General features: G+C 42.8%; 1 long non-coding RNA gene across 2 annotated transcripts in view; it reads left to right on the forward strand.

Annotated features, from left to right (window-relative positions):
- The window catches only part of LOC138754578 (uncharacterized), a 75,647-nt gene that overhangs the window by 53,026 nt on the left and 5,694 nt on the right, over positions 1-16,927 (forward strand). The window contains exon 1 of one of the 2 annotated variants that reach the window (XR_011351837.1): positions 16,499-16,555. The exons of the other annotated variant lie outside the window; for it this stretch is intronic. This is a non-coding gene — a long non-coding RNA (uncharacterized lncRNA). Of the gene's footprint in view, positions 1-16,498; positions 16,556-16,927 lie in introns of those variants that run through there. 2 annotated transcript variants of the gene reach the window in all.

The following is a 16,927-nucleotide window of genomic DNA, read 5'->3' on the forward strand; positions in this document are numbered from 1 at the left end:
ACTTCTGCGTTCCAGGGTATTCCAATGATCAAACCAGGCTGTAATGGAACCAATCAAGATACTTTCCAAGTACGCCTGTTGAAGTCGTACGGGGTATTTGATGATATGCCAAATCTCCTCAGAAGTCACGGTGTTGGTATGCTTCAATGTGTTTTCTCCAGGGGAGGTCATTCTGAAAGAGTTGGCAACTATTGCTAAAAACAATTAAGTGCATCCAGTGGCAGGACCGTAGCTGGTGTCCTTGCTGAAGACACAAAGATGTGTAACTGAATAAAGGTTTTTAAAAAAAAAGTAATGGTTCCATTATTGTCATGTAAAAGTATATTTGGAATGTAACATACATGAAATTCTTTTAACACTGGACAACAATATTTTTCCAAAAGGTCTGTTTCCTCATAAAACATTGGGGGTTATGATAGACAACTTCAAGATGAACACAATGGTCATTTCAGATTTGCTATCTCACGGAGGAAGATGGCGAAGAGACATTAAATTAACTTTCATTGAATTTGGCATGAATTTACATAATTATCAAATAAGAGAATGACAATGTTCCTAGAAACTGGGATGGGAGACCGAGAGTCGCCACTTTGTCCAGCGCCCCTACAGCACCTGGTGGGCCCAGGCAGTCTCCCCTCCAAGTACTGACCAATCCTGGGCCTGCTTAGCTTCCAAGATTAGACCATCCCAGGCCTATTTGGCTGTTAGAATAAGATCAAGGGGGAGCAAAAAGAGGTTACAGAGGGTTGTAGATAGGCTAAATAAGTAGGCAATGATCTGGAAAATGTTGTGTATAATGTTGGGAAATGTAGAGTGGTTCATTTTGGCAAGAAAAATTTAAAAAAAATAGAAGCATACCATCTGGTGAAAGGTCGATGCGTTCTGAGACTGCACAAGTACAACCTGACAAGACAGCATTCTCCAGTTCTGGATGCAAAATACACAGACGCACGATCAGACATAACACACATACAGGTGAACAATACGCGTGAAGGAAAAGTGTCTCTCATTGTAGCAATCTTCATAAATATGAGAGACTGGGAGGGTGTGTGCGAGCCGTTCCTTTGGGCGTTCAGCGTTCTCACTGCCCGTGGGAAGAAGCTGTTCCTCAGCCTGGTGGTGCTGGCTCTGATCCTCCTGTATCTCTTCCCCAATGGGAACAGCTGAAAGATGCTGTGTGGGGGATGGAAGGGGTCCGCAATGATTTTGTGTGCCTTCTTCAGATAACGATCTCATCAATGTGGGGGAGGGAGACTCCAGTGATCCTCTCTGCCACTCTTGTGAATTGATTTCCGATCCATTTCTCTGCAGCAACCGTACCACATGGTGATGCAGCTGGCCAGGATGCTCTGGATGGAGCTCCTGTAGAAGGTTGGTGGCCAATGCAAAGGGTACTGGTGTTCCTGTGAGCTATGCACAAAAGGCTTACAAACAAAAGGCAATAGTTACTTGTGTAATAGTCAATACCATGTAAAGGTTGACCCCCGGCCACCTGCCCACCGAAATTCCTGATGCCTCAACTGCACTCTCACCTGGGCCCTGCCTGGTTGCCCATTTGAGCTCCTGACACCTCGAACACGGACTTACACTCCAAGCTCCCAACACCTTGAACGACGCAGGTAGTTACCAGGGTCAAAAGTAGAATGCGTGTAATAGTCGAACCCCTAAATTTCACCCTAAAAATTCATCCACAAAATTTGACTATTACATGAGTAAAATACAGTAATTAGCAAACCTCTGACTTAGAATGTAATTTCTTCTTAGATACAGAAATAGGGAGGTCTTATTAGAGTTTCAAAGCGCATAGATGTGACCATATCTGGAATTCTGAGGACACTATCCAAGAAAGGTTGTATTTATGTTGAAACAGGTTCAGAGAATGTAAACCAGATCTTTATCTGAAGGATGGCTTGTCACGTGGGGAAAACCTGACAGCTGGTCTTGTGTCCATTGAGGTTTAGAAGAGTGAGGCGTGACCTCAGTGAAACATACAAAATCTTGAGGGATCTCAACAGGGCAGATGTTTCCTCTCATTGTAGAATTTAGAACTAGGGCCGCAGTTTGAAATTAAGGTGTTATCTGTTCAAGATGGAAATAAAGTGTGTGTCAAATGTCTTCCTCAAAGTGGAAACAGACTTTGAATATTTTATTCAGCAAGGAGATGAAAGATTACATGGTTGGCAGAACTGGTGGGGGGGGGGGGGCTGAGGTTTCATTCAGGTTGGCTGAGATCATATTGAAGGACAATGTGGGCTCAAGAGGCCCCGTCAATTGTTCCCATTTCTCACCTATGTTCACGTCCATGTGACCGATCACTGTCCAAATCTGAATGGCAATCAAGAGGCGTCAACAACAACCATGTTCCCCTCCAAGACACTCAACACAGAGTGCTTCTCCCTTATCCCTTGATATCCAAGCTTAATTGTGTTACACATCTTTTAACCTCGGGCCCTGAAATATTTCCACAGTTGGCACTTCACTGATAGATAGATCGATAGACATATGTATTTATTCACACATATCTTTCTTTCTTCTTTGGCTTGGCTTCGCGGACGAAGATTTATGGAGGGGGTAAAAAGTCCACGTCAGCTGCAGGCTCGTTTGTGGCTGACAAGTCCGATGCGGGACAGGCAGACACGATTGCAGCGGTTGCAAGGGAAAATTGGTTGGTTGGGGTTGGATGTTGGGTTTTTCCTCCTTTGCCTTTTGTCAGTGAGGTGGGCTCTGCGGTCTTCTTCAAAGGAGGTTGCTGCCCGCCAAACTGTGAGGCGCCAAGATGCACGGTTTGAGGCGTTATCAGCCCACTGGCGGTGGTCAATGTGGCAGGCACCAAGAGATTTCTTTAGGCAGTCCTTGTACCTTTTCTTTGGTGCACCTCTGTCACGGTGGCCAGTGGAGAGCTCGCCATATAATATGATCTTGGGAAGGCGATGGTCCTCCATTCTGGAGACGTGACCCATCCATCGCAGCTGGATCTTCATAAGCGTGGACTCGATGCTGTCGACCTCTGCCATCTCGAGTACTTCGACGTTAGGGGTGTAAGCGCTCCAATGGATGTTGAGGATGGAGCGGAGACAACGCTGGTGGAAGCGTTCTAGGAGCCGTAGGTGGTGCCGGTAGAGGACCCATGATTCGGAGCCGAACAGGAGTGTGGGTATGACAACGGCTCTGTATACGCTTATCTTTGTGAGGTTTTTCAGTTGGTTGTTTTTCCAGACTCTTTTGTGTAGTCTTCCAAAGGCGCTATTTGCCTTGGCGAGTCTGTTGTCTATCTCATTGTCGATCCTTGCATCTGATGAAATGGTGCAGCCGAGATAGGTAAACTGGTTGACCGTTTTGAGTTTTGTGTGCCCGATGGAGATTCACACACATATAGAGAGAGAGAAAACAAACAAGCACCTAATAACTGTGCAATGTTCCTGCAAAGTCAAACAATGTAAGTGCACAATGCTGCTGAGTACCTCAGCATTGTCTTGACCACCTGGGAAATGGTGTTTAACATGCTGTTGCATTTGTTGAGGAAAAAACCAGAACACCCAGAGGAAACCCAGATGATCACAGGGAAACCATGCAAACTCCACACAGTCAGCACCCAAGGTCAAAGTGGATCCTAGTAAGCCCCCCCCCCCAGCTGTTCGACCTCTGTAAGGGCCCAGATGGTTTTCTAAGCTCTTGAAAAGAGAGAAAAGATCATCCCTTCGGTTCACCCACGAAGATGTTTGAGTCACGTCAACTACTTGCAGTGGTCTTCATCACAGTTTCCACCAGCCTTCCCAAACATTTACACTGACATCCTCCACTCAGGGAGGCAATAAACATCTCATCCTCAATTCACACAGCCTCGTGTTCAACCATTGCTGCCCCCCTCCCAACAAAATGCGACCCTAAACCACTGCTTACATTTCCTAAGGAGAGTGAAGAGGGCCGCCATCTTGACCACCTTTCACAGAAGCACAATTCAGAGTGGCTGCATCTTTATGTGGGATAGGAGCTGCAAAGCATCAGACTGGATGTCTATACAGAGGAGCATTAAAACAGCTGAGATCACTGGGGTCTAGCCTTCCTTTATTGATATTTATTGGGACCTTTGTCAAGGAATTAGAGAAGACTGTTTCCATCCAGCACAAAGTATCTTTAACTCACTTCCATCAAGAAGAAGGCGCAGGAGCATCAAAATCAGGCCTGCCAAGCTGGGGAACAACTTCTTCCTGCAGACCGCGAGACTGATGAACAGTATCCTCAGGGGGACAGTGTTGCCGGAGCTCACCGGAACGCTAGTCTGGCACCTCATGGGGCCACTCCAGGCACCTCGTCGCCATTTTTGGTGAGCTGCAGCACCTACAAAATTAGCATTGTACCCCTGTACCGTGACAGCCAAATATCTATATGATTTTATTTTGATAATTATGTACTATGTGTTTTTGTGTGCAGACCATGGTCTGGAGAAGTACTGTTTCATCGGGTTGTACATGAGCAATCAGATGATAATAAACTTGAACGTGCTGACAACAGCTAGGTGATGGACTGGCAGCATGGTGCTGTTTTGTGCGGTCCACAGTGGGTAAGACTTGGAACAAGTTCATTGGATGGGGTGATTCCTTGCACATTTTTTTTCCATTACTATCTGATTGCTTCCCTGTTCCATCAGAAGTGGAGATCTTTCACCTTTGGTCAGAAGGTTGTTGTTTCAAATCCTTCGCAGAGCAAACCAGAGGTTAACAAAGTGAAAGCTCACAGACTTCTTCCCAGGGTGCACGCTTCCAGAACCAGAGGACATAGCTTTAAGGTGAAGGGCGGGGCATTTAGAATGGACCTGAGGGATAACTTGTTCTACCAAGAGGGGGCCTGTATCTGGAATGAGCAATCAGTGGAAGCGATAGAACCAGGTGCAATTACAATGTTCACAACAAATTTGAGCAGGTATGCCAATAGGAAGGGCTTAAAGGGAAATGGACCCAGAAATGGCTCACCCTGCTCCCGTTCATGCTACTGACCCATGATTGCATCGCTATATCCAGCTCCAATAGTCATCAAGTTTGCAGATGACATGACGGTCGTTGGCCTTATCAGCAACAACAATGACTCACGCTGCAGAGAAGAGGTGGAAAATCTCGTGATATGGTACGAGAATAATAACCTGAGTTTCAATGTGGACAAGGTGAAGATGATTGTGGATTTCGGGAGGACCAGGAATGACCACCCTCCAATTCATCTTAATAGTTCAGTAGTGGAAAGAGTGGAGAGCACCATGTTCCTTGGTGCCCACTTAACGTATTGTGGACACAAAGCATTTCCTCATTTGTCAGGAAGGCTCAACAGGGACTACACTTCCTGAGAAGACAGAGTCAGGCAAAACTAGTGGCTACCATCCTCTCAACTTTCTCAAGATCTCCATTGAGACTGTCCTGGCCGGCTGCATCACAGTGTACAGTTGCTGCGGAGCATCCGATTGGAGGTCAATTCACAGGACCATAAGAGCGGCAGAGAGGATCACTGGGGTCTACCTCTCTCTCTCCCCCCCCCCCCCAATCACTGGGGTTTACCAGGATCATTACCTAACGAGGGCTTGCAAAATCATTGAAGAGCTCTACCACCCTGCACACAGCATCTTCCTCCTATTCCCATCGGGAAAGAGATACAGGATGTTATGGCTGTACTGTAGGTGTGTTTGCAGTGTGTGGCACTGAGGACCAGAGAATGCTGTTTCTTTGTTGTTCTTGTACAATGGAATGATAAATGAACTTGAAATGAAATGCAGAATGCCACAGTCAGCATGACCCCTGTCTCTAATCTAGATTATGATCCCTGTCTAGTTCCAATGGGATGCCTCATGTCTGGAATCAACCCTTCAGGTCGAAAGGCCCATCTGTGGATGCCAAATATCCAAAGAAGAATAAAGTTTATCGCTGGTACTTTGTTCAATATTTGTAGCTTAAACACTGACCCTCTGCATATTCACACATTCTATAGTATGTGGTTTGATGGGCTGCATTGTTTCCGATATTCAAGTTCACTGTCACGTGTACAAGGCTGCAGTGATGGAGGCCGATTGGCGTGCAGGCCAGTAGATATCTCATGCCGTTAAAAGGAAAGTCTGCAGATGTTGGGGTCAAGTGCATTACAGAAACGTACTGGAGAAACTCAGCAGGACACGCAGCATCCATAGGAAGTAAAGGGGAACAAATGTTTCGGGGCTGGGTCTTTCATCAAAGTTGCCTAAATGAAAAGAAGTCTGTTCAGTACCCTGAGCCTCAATCAACTTGCTCCCCCTTTTCCTCAGAAGGCACTCATCTGCTCCACTGTCCCACTGTCTCAGCTGCTATTGCTCTACCCAAAATAACTCAAAATAATTTGGTTTGTACTCAAAGAGAAAAATGTTGTTGCAAGTCTGATTTGATCAGTCATTCATTTCCTGGAAGTCAAGCAGAGACTTTAAACAGCAAGAGAAGTTGCTGAGGGAAGTTTGCTGGTTATTTTTACTGTTGATTGCAGAAAAAAAAAACTTTTGGAACCATTTAGTGAACCATTTGCGGGAAGTGCTCCCATGTAGGATCGGTTTGGACAATCAAATAAACTTGGTAACGAGCAAGCAGATTGAAGGTCTGTCAAAGAATTTTCAACCGTTGGAGCTTCAGTGCACGGTGCAGGTGAAGAAACCGAGATTAAATCGGAGGGCAATTGACTGTAAATATAGACTCAGGTAGGGTCAGTTCTAAGGTGAAATCACCAAGAAATGTCACAGGGATTAAACAAAGTAAGAGCTTTTCATTGAGGTTGTGCGCAGCTGGGTAAACAATTCCCAGACTTGTGCTGAGCCATAAGATGAAAATATTGGCATGGAAACAGAGAAAAAGAGAGCAGAAAATACAAATCATAGAGTTAGGGATTCAAGAACAAAAGTGGTTTAAAAAAATAAGCTTTTGATGTGTGCGGTGAACACTATTGTACTTATTTGCATATATAAATGACATGACCTTTTCTGTTTGACCCTGCTCTCACTGGCCGGCTCGTGATTCCTCCCCTTTCTCCCCCATAAAGGCTGTTATGCCACAAGCCTTCCCCCAATTTGAGTCCACAAAGGATGCTGTCTATCTCTTGCTAATAAAAAGCCTTCAGTTCCGATAACTTCAGTCTTTATGCAATTGATCATGCATCAGCGTTTTATAAAACTTAATTTTTCAATATTTCAGGGGGAAGGATAACCCAGACTGACACCTTCTTGAATTCTTTAGAATTTCCAATTTTAAGCAAAGAACAAAATAGAACATTGACTACTGATATAAATGAAATTGAACTAAAAATTCCAATTAGTAGGCTTAAATTAAGCAAGACACCAGGATGGATGCACGGCAGAGTGGTATAAAGAAATTAAAAATCAGTTCATTCCTGTTTTACTCCACGCATTGAAGTGGGCTTTAAAAAAGGTGCAAATGGCATCCAGCCGGAAGGAGGCAATAATCAGCTATACTGAAATGAGTCAACTTTTTTCTTTCCACTCACATCCCACTTTAAGTAATCCCTATACCATCGGTGCTCTGTGATTAGTAAGGGATTGCTTCAGGTGGTATGTGAGTGGGAAGGAAAGGTTGAGAACCACTGCTCTACACCCAATTGTTACTGAAATATTTTGCTTGCAAAAAATTGTTATTGGCCCATTTCCTTTGGAGTTGTGAAACCGTGCACATAACGAGTCAATTAGTTAAACAGTGGTTTTCAAACTTTTTCTTTCCACCCACATATCACCTTAAGCATTCCCTTACTAATCACAGAGCACCGAAGGTATAGGGATTACTTAAAGTGGTAATGTGAGTGGAAAGAAAAAGGTTGAGAACCACTGACTTAGACCAATGTCTGTTCTTAATGTAGATTATAGATTATTTACCTCCTTTATGGCCAAAGGATTAGAAAAGTTTTTTTTTAAACTACATTGATACTTGACGATCAGACAATTTTTATACAACAAGACAAAATACAAAGGACTTTTCACATTATGGATCGTATGCAAAAATATAAAATTAAAGCAATAGTTATTAGCTTGGATGCTGAAAAGGCATTTGATTCAGTTAACTAGAATTTACTTTATAAAGTTTTACATAGATTTGGTTTACATGATACGATTATTAAAACTCTACAGACACTATATGACAATCCTACTGCTAGGATTAAAATCAATAGATATTTATCAAATAGTTTTATACGAGAAAGGGGTATGAGACAGGTTTGTGCATGATAACCACGTTGGAATCATGAACTCAATACATCAGGCAGAATGAGGCTATCAGGGGAATTACTGTTAAAGGGGCAGAGCATAAATTGGCCAGTTATGCGGATGATACATTTAGGGCAACCAACATAGTCTTTACCTAAATTGATGCAGTCCTTTGATATGGTCAATTATCAAGATACAAGATTAATATAGATAAAACCCAATTTTCTCTCATATAACTATAGACCACCAAGAGAAATTGAAAGTAGATATCTCTGGGCATGGCAAACAGTACCTGTTAAGTATTTGGGCAAAGATTTGGCAAAATTATTAGAATGCAATTATTTGCCAATACATTAAGGAAGATATTATAAGATGGAACCCAATTCTTTTTTTTTAATATAATCTCAGTTCAAGGATTGAATCCATTATATTGCCCAGACCCTACCAATAGAGATGAACCAAAATCGATTCAATGAATGGGATAAAATGTTATCCAGATAGATATGGCAATGCAAATGGCCTAAAGTTCATCTCAAAACTCTGCAATTTGCCAAGGAAACGGGAGGATGGGGGTGGGGGGCTACCTTCTCTTAAAGATTATTATTTTGCAGCACTGTTGAGAGCTGTGATATGCAGGTGTAACCCATCATATAAAGCTCAATAGAAGAATATTGAGAATATTCTTTCCATCCACATACAGGCCATTTTCGCTGATGATAACCTACAAAGGTACATAAATAGTATTGATCACCCATGAGTGAAAATATGGACTCTTAAAATATGGAAAACTACCTCAAAATAATATAAATTAGAGGGAGATATTGCAATTCTTAAATGGCGTGTATATGGATTAACCGCCAAATAAATTGGATGCTAGAGTTAATGACTGGATAATTAAAAGAATAACAGTTCTTTTTAATGTAATGAAAGAAGGAATACTATTCAGGTTTGCAATGCTTAAAAAGAATAACATTAGAAAAACAAGACTTTTATTGGTATTTGCAGATGCAATATTATGTTAATAAGAGAGTTTAAAATGTAACCTAGGCAAGTACACATTTGATAGAACGGTTTAGAAAAGCATATAATTCAGATAATAGTAGTAAAATCATTTTAAGTGTATGTAAAGGCCTGTTATATCTTAAAACACATTCGACGTCATACATTAAAACAAAATGGGAAAAGGAAGGAGGGAGAACTACATCTGAGGAGGAATGAACAATAATATGAAGGTATCAAAGGAAGTGGACCAGTTGGCAGAAATGGAGTGAGTTTGCATGGAAAGACCTGATAAGATACTTTATTACACCCTCTCAGAAATCCATTTATGATAGTAACCGCCCTGTTTGCTGGAGAAATTATGCAAATCAAAATGCAAACCATTTACAGGGATTGTCCTGTCATCAAAGATTATTGGAGTGGGATACACAATGGCTTACAAGGCATTTTTAAATATCCTTAGAAATACCATATATTTTGGGTATATACCTCAGGAATGATTGAAAAGAGAGAGATATTTAATGAATATACTGCTGGTGGCTGGTAAAAAAAACTTGTTGCAGACTTCAACAGCGATGTTATCTGAAGACTGCGCCTGGCAATTGGAGTCAGGTGACTCAGGCAATTGGAGTTGAAAGCTCAGATCAGCAAGAAGCTGATTGGGCAATAGAGGTCAAGTGATCCAAGGAACTTGTGACACAGGGTGGTATTAATTCTCTTCACACAGCAGTCTAGGAAGATGATACTATTGATTGGAGTCCCACATAGTACATGGAACAGTTGAGTAGGAATTTTACAACTTATTAGTTTTTTTTTCTACAGACTCTTATCAGGAAATGGTTATCACAGGAGAGCCCAATTTTAAATGTATGGAAGGAAATCATAATGGGCATTTATAAAATAGAGATAACAACATCAATTAATCATAAATTGGAACAATTTGATTCAAACTGGAAAAAATGGTTTAACTGCATAGTATTTCATAGGTTTAACATTATTCTTACAGATTAATGATTAGGTTGTAAAAAAAAATCACTCCCGACTTGTACAGAGTTTTCTCCTTTTTCTTGTTCTGTCTTTCCTCTTCTCTCTGTAAGTGTATAAATATTTTATGTGGAAAATTGTGCCAAATATGAATATTTGATATATATGTATATCTGAGATACATTTTGTGGAAATGTTTGTTTAAACCAATAGAAAAAAATTAAAAAGATAGCAGTGGTGTTTGGTTGCTGAGTCATACCTTCGATCTAAGGGAGTGGTGTGAGAGCTTGGACGGATGAGACGAGTGAGAGTGAAGTTGATCTGGGACCAACTTGGAACCTTGACTCTCAGACAGCTGAAGCAGACTTACCAGGTGTGTGTGGCACAGGTTCATTAGGCTTTTTGCCTTAACACACCATCCCTGGCAGTCTCTCCAGTGCAAGACCAAGGGGTTAATAATTGTTGCTGACATCCACTCCATCACACTGTTCACCTGATCAGGAGACCAGTGCACCAAACTGCACTAAAGATGACTTGCCCTTCTATACCAGGTAGGGCATTCTGATTGTAGCAAATATTGGTGGGTGCCTCATCACTTGCCTTGACACATTGAACATTACAGCACAGAAACAAGCTCTTTGACCCTTCTAGTCTGTGCCAAACTATTATTCTGCCTAGTCCCACTGACCTGAACTCAGTGGATACCCCTCCTATCCATGGATCTGTCCAAATTTTTCTTAAATGTTAAAATTGAGTCCACATTCATCACTTCAGCTGGCAGCTTGATTCACTCTCCCACCACTCTCTGCGCGACAAAGTTCCCCCTAATGTTCCCTTTAAACCTTTCACCCTTAACCCATGTCCTCTGGTTTGTATCTCACCTAATCTCAGTGGAAAAAGCCTATCCACATTGTACCTCTATCAAATCTCCCCTCATTCTTTTAGATTCCAGATGATAAAGTCCTAACCTGTTTAGCCTTTCCCTGTAACTCAGCTCCTGAAGTTCAGGCAACATTCCTGTAAGACCAAAGAACTTTCAAGTGTGATGAGTCACCTGGATGTGTCGCGTCCACAGTTTTCAGCCAATGTAGTGGAGGAAGTGAAGAGGAGGGAGAATAGGCTGAATCCATGGGAAACCAGGAGCCCTCCAGAGGCACAGTAAGAAAAAGGCAGTGGAAGCAGCTGAAGTAATCAATCCCACAACAGGTTCATTGGCTTCATAATTGTAGTAAAGATCAATGGAGACACATTACTGGTTGGACCATGGAGCTCAACTCTCAAAAACCTCTACAGGTATACCGTGGAGAGCATTCAGGCTGGCTGCATCACTGTCTGGTATGGAGGTGCCAACTCTTAGGACAAGAATAAACTCAAAAGGGTTGTTAACTCAGCTTCCGACATCACAGGCACCAGATTTCACTCCATGGAGGGCATCTACATGAGACGGCATCTTAAAAAATCACCCTCTATCCTCAAAGTCCCCATGACCCAGACAAATTGGGAGCAAGTGAGGACTTCCCTGTTGAGGAACATGTGCTGAATCTGGCTTTGTTAGCTATTGTTCAGCCCTCAGTGAATCAGTAAAGCTTTGTGGAAACCTGTCAATACTCTCTTTACAAACAGGAGCTATAGGGTTTCAATGGGAACACTATTCACTTCCAACGGCATATCAAAGGGTGTCCCAGTTAGCACAGAACTAGCTGTGAATGCGGCACTGTCTGAAAGGATTTTGTGCGCTTGCTGTGAATTTGCATCTATTCCCTCCTGATGCTCTGGTTTCTTCCCAAGTTCCAAAGACATTAGGCATTAGTAGATTCGTTGGGGTGTATTAGGCAGCGCGGGTTTGTGGGCTGGAAGGTGCTGCTACCATGCTGCATCTCTACATTAAGTTAAAGCAGAAGCAGGATCCAGGCATTTTCGAGCAAAGGGGAATTCATCGTTATGGGGAACAGGCAGATTAAGTGGAGCTGAGTCCAAAGCCAGATCAGCCTCGGTCTTATCAACTGGCAGAGAAGACTCGACAGTCCCGATGGCTGAGTCCTGCTCCTATTTTTTATTGTACACTTTGAGTTAGATTTACAAGCTAATCTAATTGCAATATTCAAGCGCCACCCCATATCCCAAAATATTCAGAAAGTTCTTTTGAGACTACACTGCTTTTACGGGGGAGAGAATTCAACGGATACATGAAGTTAATTCTACTCCCCTCTGCCCTAAACTGCCTTCCTGAGAATGTGAGTTCCACGATGCTGTCTACATCCTTCACAATCACATCGTCCTTTTGGGCTCTGAGATTTGCTACAATGGCAGGATGCTCTTGGTGGATTTCTGGTTCTGAAATTTGCAATAACAGCCTGACGACTGGTAATCTGTTAATCCTGTTGGGAACCTCAGTGAAAAATGCAAGGGTAAATTATCCACAAATTCCTGTGAATAAATTTGATTCCAGAGCTGTCAATGTGATGACATTATTAAACTAATTGATTCTTTTCAGAAACTCTCCAGTGACCTGCTGCTTCATAATGTTACCCTGAGGCTGAAATGATGGCAGATGTTATCATTGCACACAGAAAGCTGTTTGTTCGGCTAATTCCCACTGATAAAGAGGCTTGTGTGGTTTTATTAAAGGCAGGGCCAAATCTTCAAAGGATTAGAACCTTTGAAGTTTCTGCCTGCTCTGCGGAGAGACGTTGATGTCATTGTCACATCAGAATGGTCGCGGTGCTGAGAATGCAACTCTTTCTGCACAGCCTCAGTAACTGGGAGAGATTTCCTGAGCTCACTAATATTGTTTGTTTTCAACTTAATTCCTCTTTGTGCTTATTTTTCTGATAAATATATTTAAATGCTTCATGGTAAGAGATCTGAAGTCTAAAATAGTTAACTTCACACAACTAAGTTATACTTGAAAGAAATATGCCAGGAATTGAGCAAGTCATTATTGAAAAAAGGACATACATGTGCTTGAACATTACTAACATGAGAATACTTTGAAGTCCCGACTTCATACACAGAAGACAACCATCAATTCACTTATCAAAGGGAAAACAGTTAATGCATTGTGTTCTCACTACTTTAACGACATCTGCTGCTCACAAGTGTGTAACATGCTACACTTGTCAGTTCGTACCCTGCCGTGGGAAGTTTCATTGCATCTCTTTGAATACGGCAACATGGTTGGTGCAACACTATTACAGCGCCAGCGACCCAGGATCAAATCCAGCGCTGTCTGTAAGGAGTTTGTACGTTCTTACCGTGACCTGCATGGGCACTCTGGTTTCTTCCCGTCCTCCAAAGCGTACTGGGTTGTAGGTTAATTTGGGTGTAATTGGGCGGCATGGGTTTAAAAGGCTAGAATTAGTTTCTACCGTGCTGTAAATATATTTAAAATTGTATAAAGTTTGGCTGCTGTGAGGTGGGCGGGGGATGCTTCAAAATCCACAGGGATACAAAGCCCCAACCAAATAGACCCACAAATATTAGAATCCACTGATTTCACTGGCGCACCTCAGGGCTGTGTGCTCAGGCCACTCTTGTTCCCATTACTGACCCACGACGGCATCACCAGATCCAGCTCCAACAGTTGTCATCAAGTTTGCAGATGACATTACAGTCATTGGCCTGATTAGCAACAGCAGTGAGGTTTCCCGACAGAGGTGGGAAAATCTCATGACATGGTGGTAGAGTAACAACCTGACTCTCACATGGACAAGACGAAGGAGATGATTATGGACTTCAGGAGGGGTAGGAACAACCACCCTCCACGACACATCAATAATTCTGTAATGGAAAAAAGGAGAGCACCAAGTTCCTTGGAGTCCAGTTAACTAGTGACCTATCATGGACACACATCTCCTCACTTGTCAGAAAGGCACAGCAGCTATTACACTTCCTGAGAAGACTGAAGCGGGCAAGGCTACCAGCCACCATTAGGTCATCCTTCTACAGGAGCTCTATCAAGAGCGTTCTGGCAGGCTGCATCTGTGGGCTCCTGCCAGATTTCTGCTATCTGCTCTCTTTTACCCTTTCCCCTCCCCTTTCCAGTTCTCCTCCCTCCCTTCACCCAGCCACCCGCCCTCCCTTTGATCACTGCTGTCCCCTCCCATCAACTCCTGCCTTTGTGACCGCCCCTCCTCCACCTCCCACTCTTTTGTTTGAATCCTTGTCGACATTTTTTCCATACCTTGATGAAGGGCTCAAGCCCGAAATGTCGGTTATGTATTTTTTACATTTGCTGATTAAAGGACACTGGTTGACCTGCTGAGTTTCTCCAGCATTTTGTGTTTTTACTTCACAATGTGGAATGGTAGCTGCAGAGAAATGGATCCAAGGCCAATCCACAGGACCATAAGAGAGGCAGAGCGGATCACTGGAACCTCCTTCCCCTCCATTTATGTGATCTACCAGGGTGGTTGTCTGAAGAGGGCACTCAAAATCATGGAGGACCCCTTCCATCCCGCACACAGCATCTTTCAGCTGCTCCTGTTAGGAAAGAGATCCAAGAGGATCAGAGCCAGCACCACCAGGCTGAGGAACAGCTTCTTCCCACGGGCAGTGAGATACTGAATGACCAAAGGAACTGCTCACACTGACCCTCCAAGACTTTCATATTTCCAAAACTATATTTATTTATTTCATGTCAAGTGTATTGCCATCTAATTGCATAAGTACAACCTGACGAAACAGTATTCTCTGGTCCTCAATGCAAAACACATAGACATACAGCCATACATAACACACACACACACACACAGACAAACAACACACATGCAGGTATCATCAAAATAAATATTGATTCCTGAAGATGAGAGTCTCGGAGGGTCAGTGTGAGCAGTTCCTTTGGTCATTCAGAATCCATTGCTTGGGGAAGAAGCTGTTCCTCAGCTTGTTGCTGCTGGTTCTGGTACTCCTGTATCTCTTTCCCAACAGGAGCAGCTGAGATGCTTTGAGTGGGGTGGAAGGGGTCCTGAATGATTTTGCATGCCCTTTTCAGTCAACACGCCTGGTAGGTCGTGTCAATGGGATGGGGCAGGGAGGGGAGGGAGACTCCAGAAATCCTCTCTGCCACTCTTATGGTCCTATGGATTCTCCTCCAATCCATTTCTCTGCAGCAACCGCACCCCACTGTGATGCAGTCAGCCAGGACGCTCTTGCAGAAGGTTGACATAATGGTGGCAGGTAGCCTTGCCCGCTTCAGTCTTCTCAGAAAGTGCAGTCGCTATTGCGCCCTCCTGACAAGTGAGATGTTGCACACACTAGACATATAAACAAGATGCAGTCATGTTTTGTAACTTTTGTGTTCAAACCAATACTCTTTGCTCAGAAAGAAAATTTTCTTATTTGACATTGATTCACACGAACGTAAAACACATTCAAGATGAGATATACTGATGTTCTTTAAGTAGAAAAGCCTGGTGGCAAATCAATGCTGGAAAAGTCTCCTTCAGTTCCCAACAGTGACTCAATAGATTGACAAGAGCCTTTTATTAAACCCAAATAAATGCTCTTTGAGAATCAGATTCTGATTAACAACCTGATTTCTATGACAGAAGTTACTTTATACATTGAGAAGGTGTTTTAGTGAAGTCTCCTTTCAACTAGATTTGCAATGAATTAAGCAGAGATACATCTTACATTGTAATAAATTGTTTTAACCATTGCAGTAATTTTTTTCAATCTGGAACAGCAGATTAGATTTGATACACTTCATGGAAATTTCATATACTGAGAACGCTGTGTACAGTTTATTTATTGCACTACCAATTAGTGGTAGCTCTGCCATGCCCGCAGGATAAAGGAATCTCAGGGTTGTATGTAATAGAAACATAGAAACAGAAGATAGAAGCAGGAGTAGGTCATTCGGCCCTTCGAGCCTGCTCTGCCATTCAACGAGATCATGGCTGATCTTAAAGTTCAGTACCCCGTCCCCGCCTTCTCTCCGTAACCTCAGGGCTGTGTGTACTCTGACAATAAACCTGAATAACCTTTGTTGATAGTTTTACTGAAGATCCCATCAAACAAGATAGAGCTTCAATGAGTTGTGAAGAACCAAACTGAGATGAGTCTTTCATGGAGATAAAGTGCCCCAATTCAGTATTTCTCATTTGAAATGATTTCAGATTTATTGTCAGAGTACGTATGTGGGATCATAGACAATCCTGAGATTCTTTTTCCTCTGGGTGAGGCAGAATTACCAGTTATTGGTAGTGCAAAAAAAGCTGTACTCAAAGTACACGTGTAAACTGACTGTACAATACAGAGAGCAAAATGATCAATAAAGTCCAAAGGTAAGAGTCCTTAAATGAGTCCTTGATTGAGGAGTCTGATGATGGAGGGGTAACAGCTGTTCCTGAACTTGATGGTGTGAGTCTTGTAGCACCTACACCTCTTTCCTAAGTGAATGCTGGGTCACGTCAATCCTTAATGACTGCTGCTGTTCTCCGACGGCACTGTTCCCTGTAGATGTTCTCTAAGGTAGGGAGGGTTTGCCTCTCATGTCTTGGGCTGTGTCCATTGTCTTTTGTAGGGTTTTATGCTCAGGGGTATTGGTGTCCCCATACCAGACTGTAATGTAACCGGACAGCATGACTATAGAAATTTGTTAGGGATTCTGGTGTCAAACTCCTGAGGAAATAGAGGCCCTCACGTGCTTACTGCATGATGCCATTAGTGTGTTGGGTCCGTGAAGGATTTACTTAAAGGAAATTTGTTGAGAATGAGCTTTGCAGATGTGAT

Source organism: Narcine bancroftii, chromosome 2, assembly GCF_036971445.1.
Source record: "Narcine bancroftii isolate sNarBan1 chromosome 2, sNarBan1.hap1, whole genome shotgun sequence".
In the NCBI taxonomy this organism is placed as follows: Eukaryota; Metazoa; Chordata; class Chondrichthyes; order Torpediniformes; family Narcinidae; genus Narcine; species Narcine bancroftii.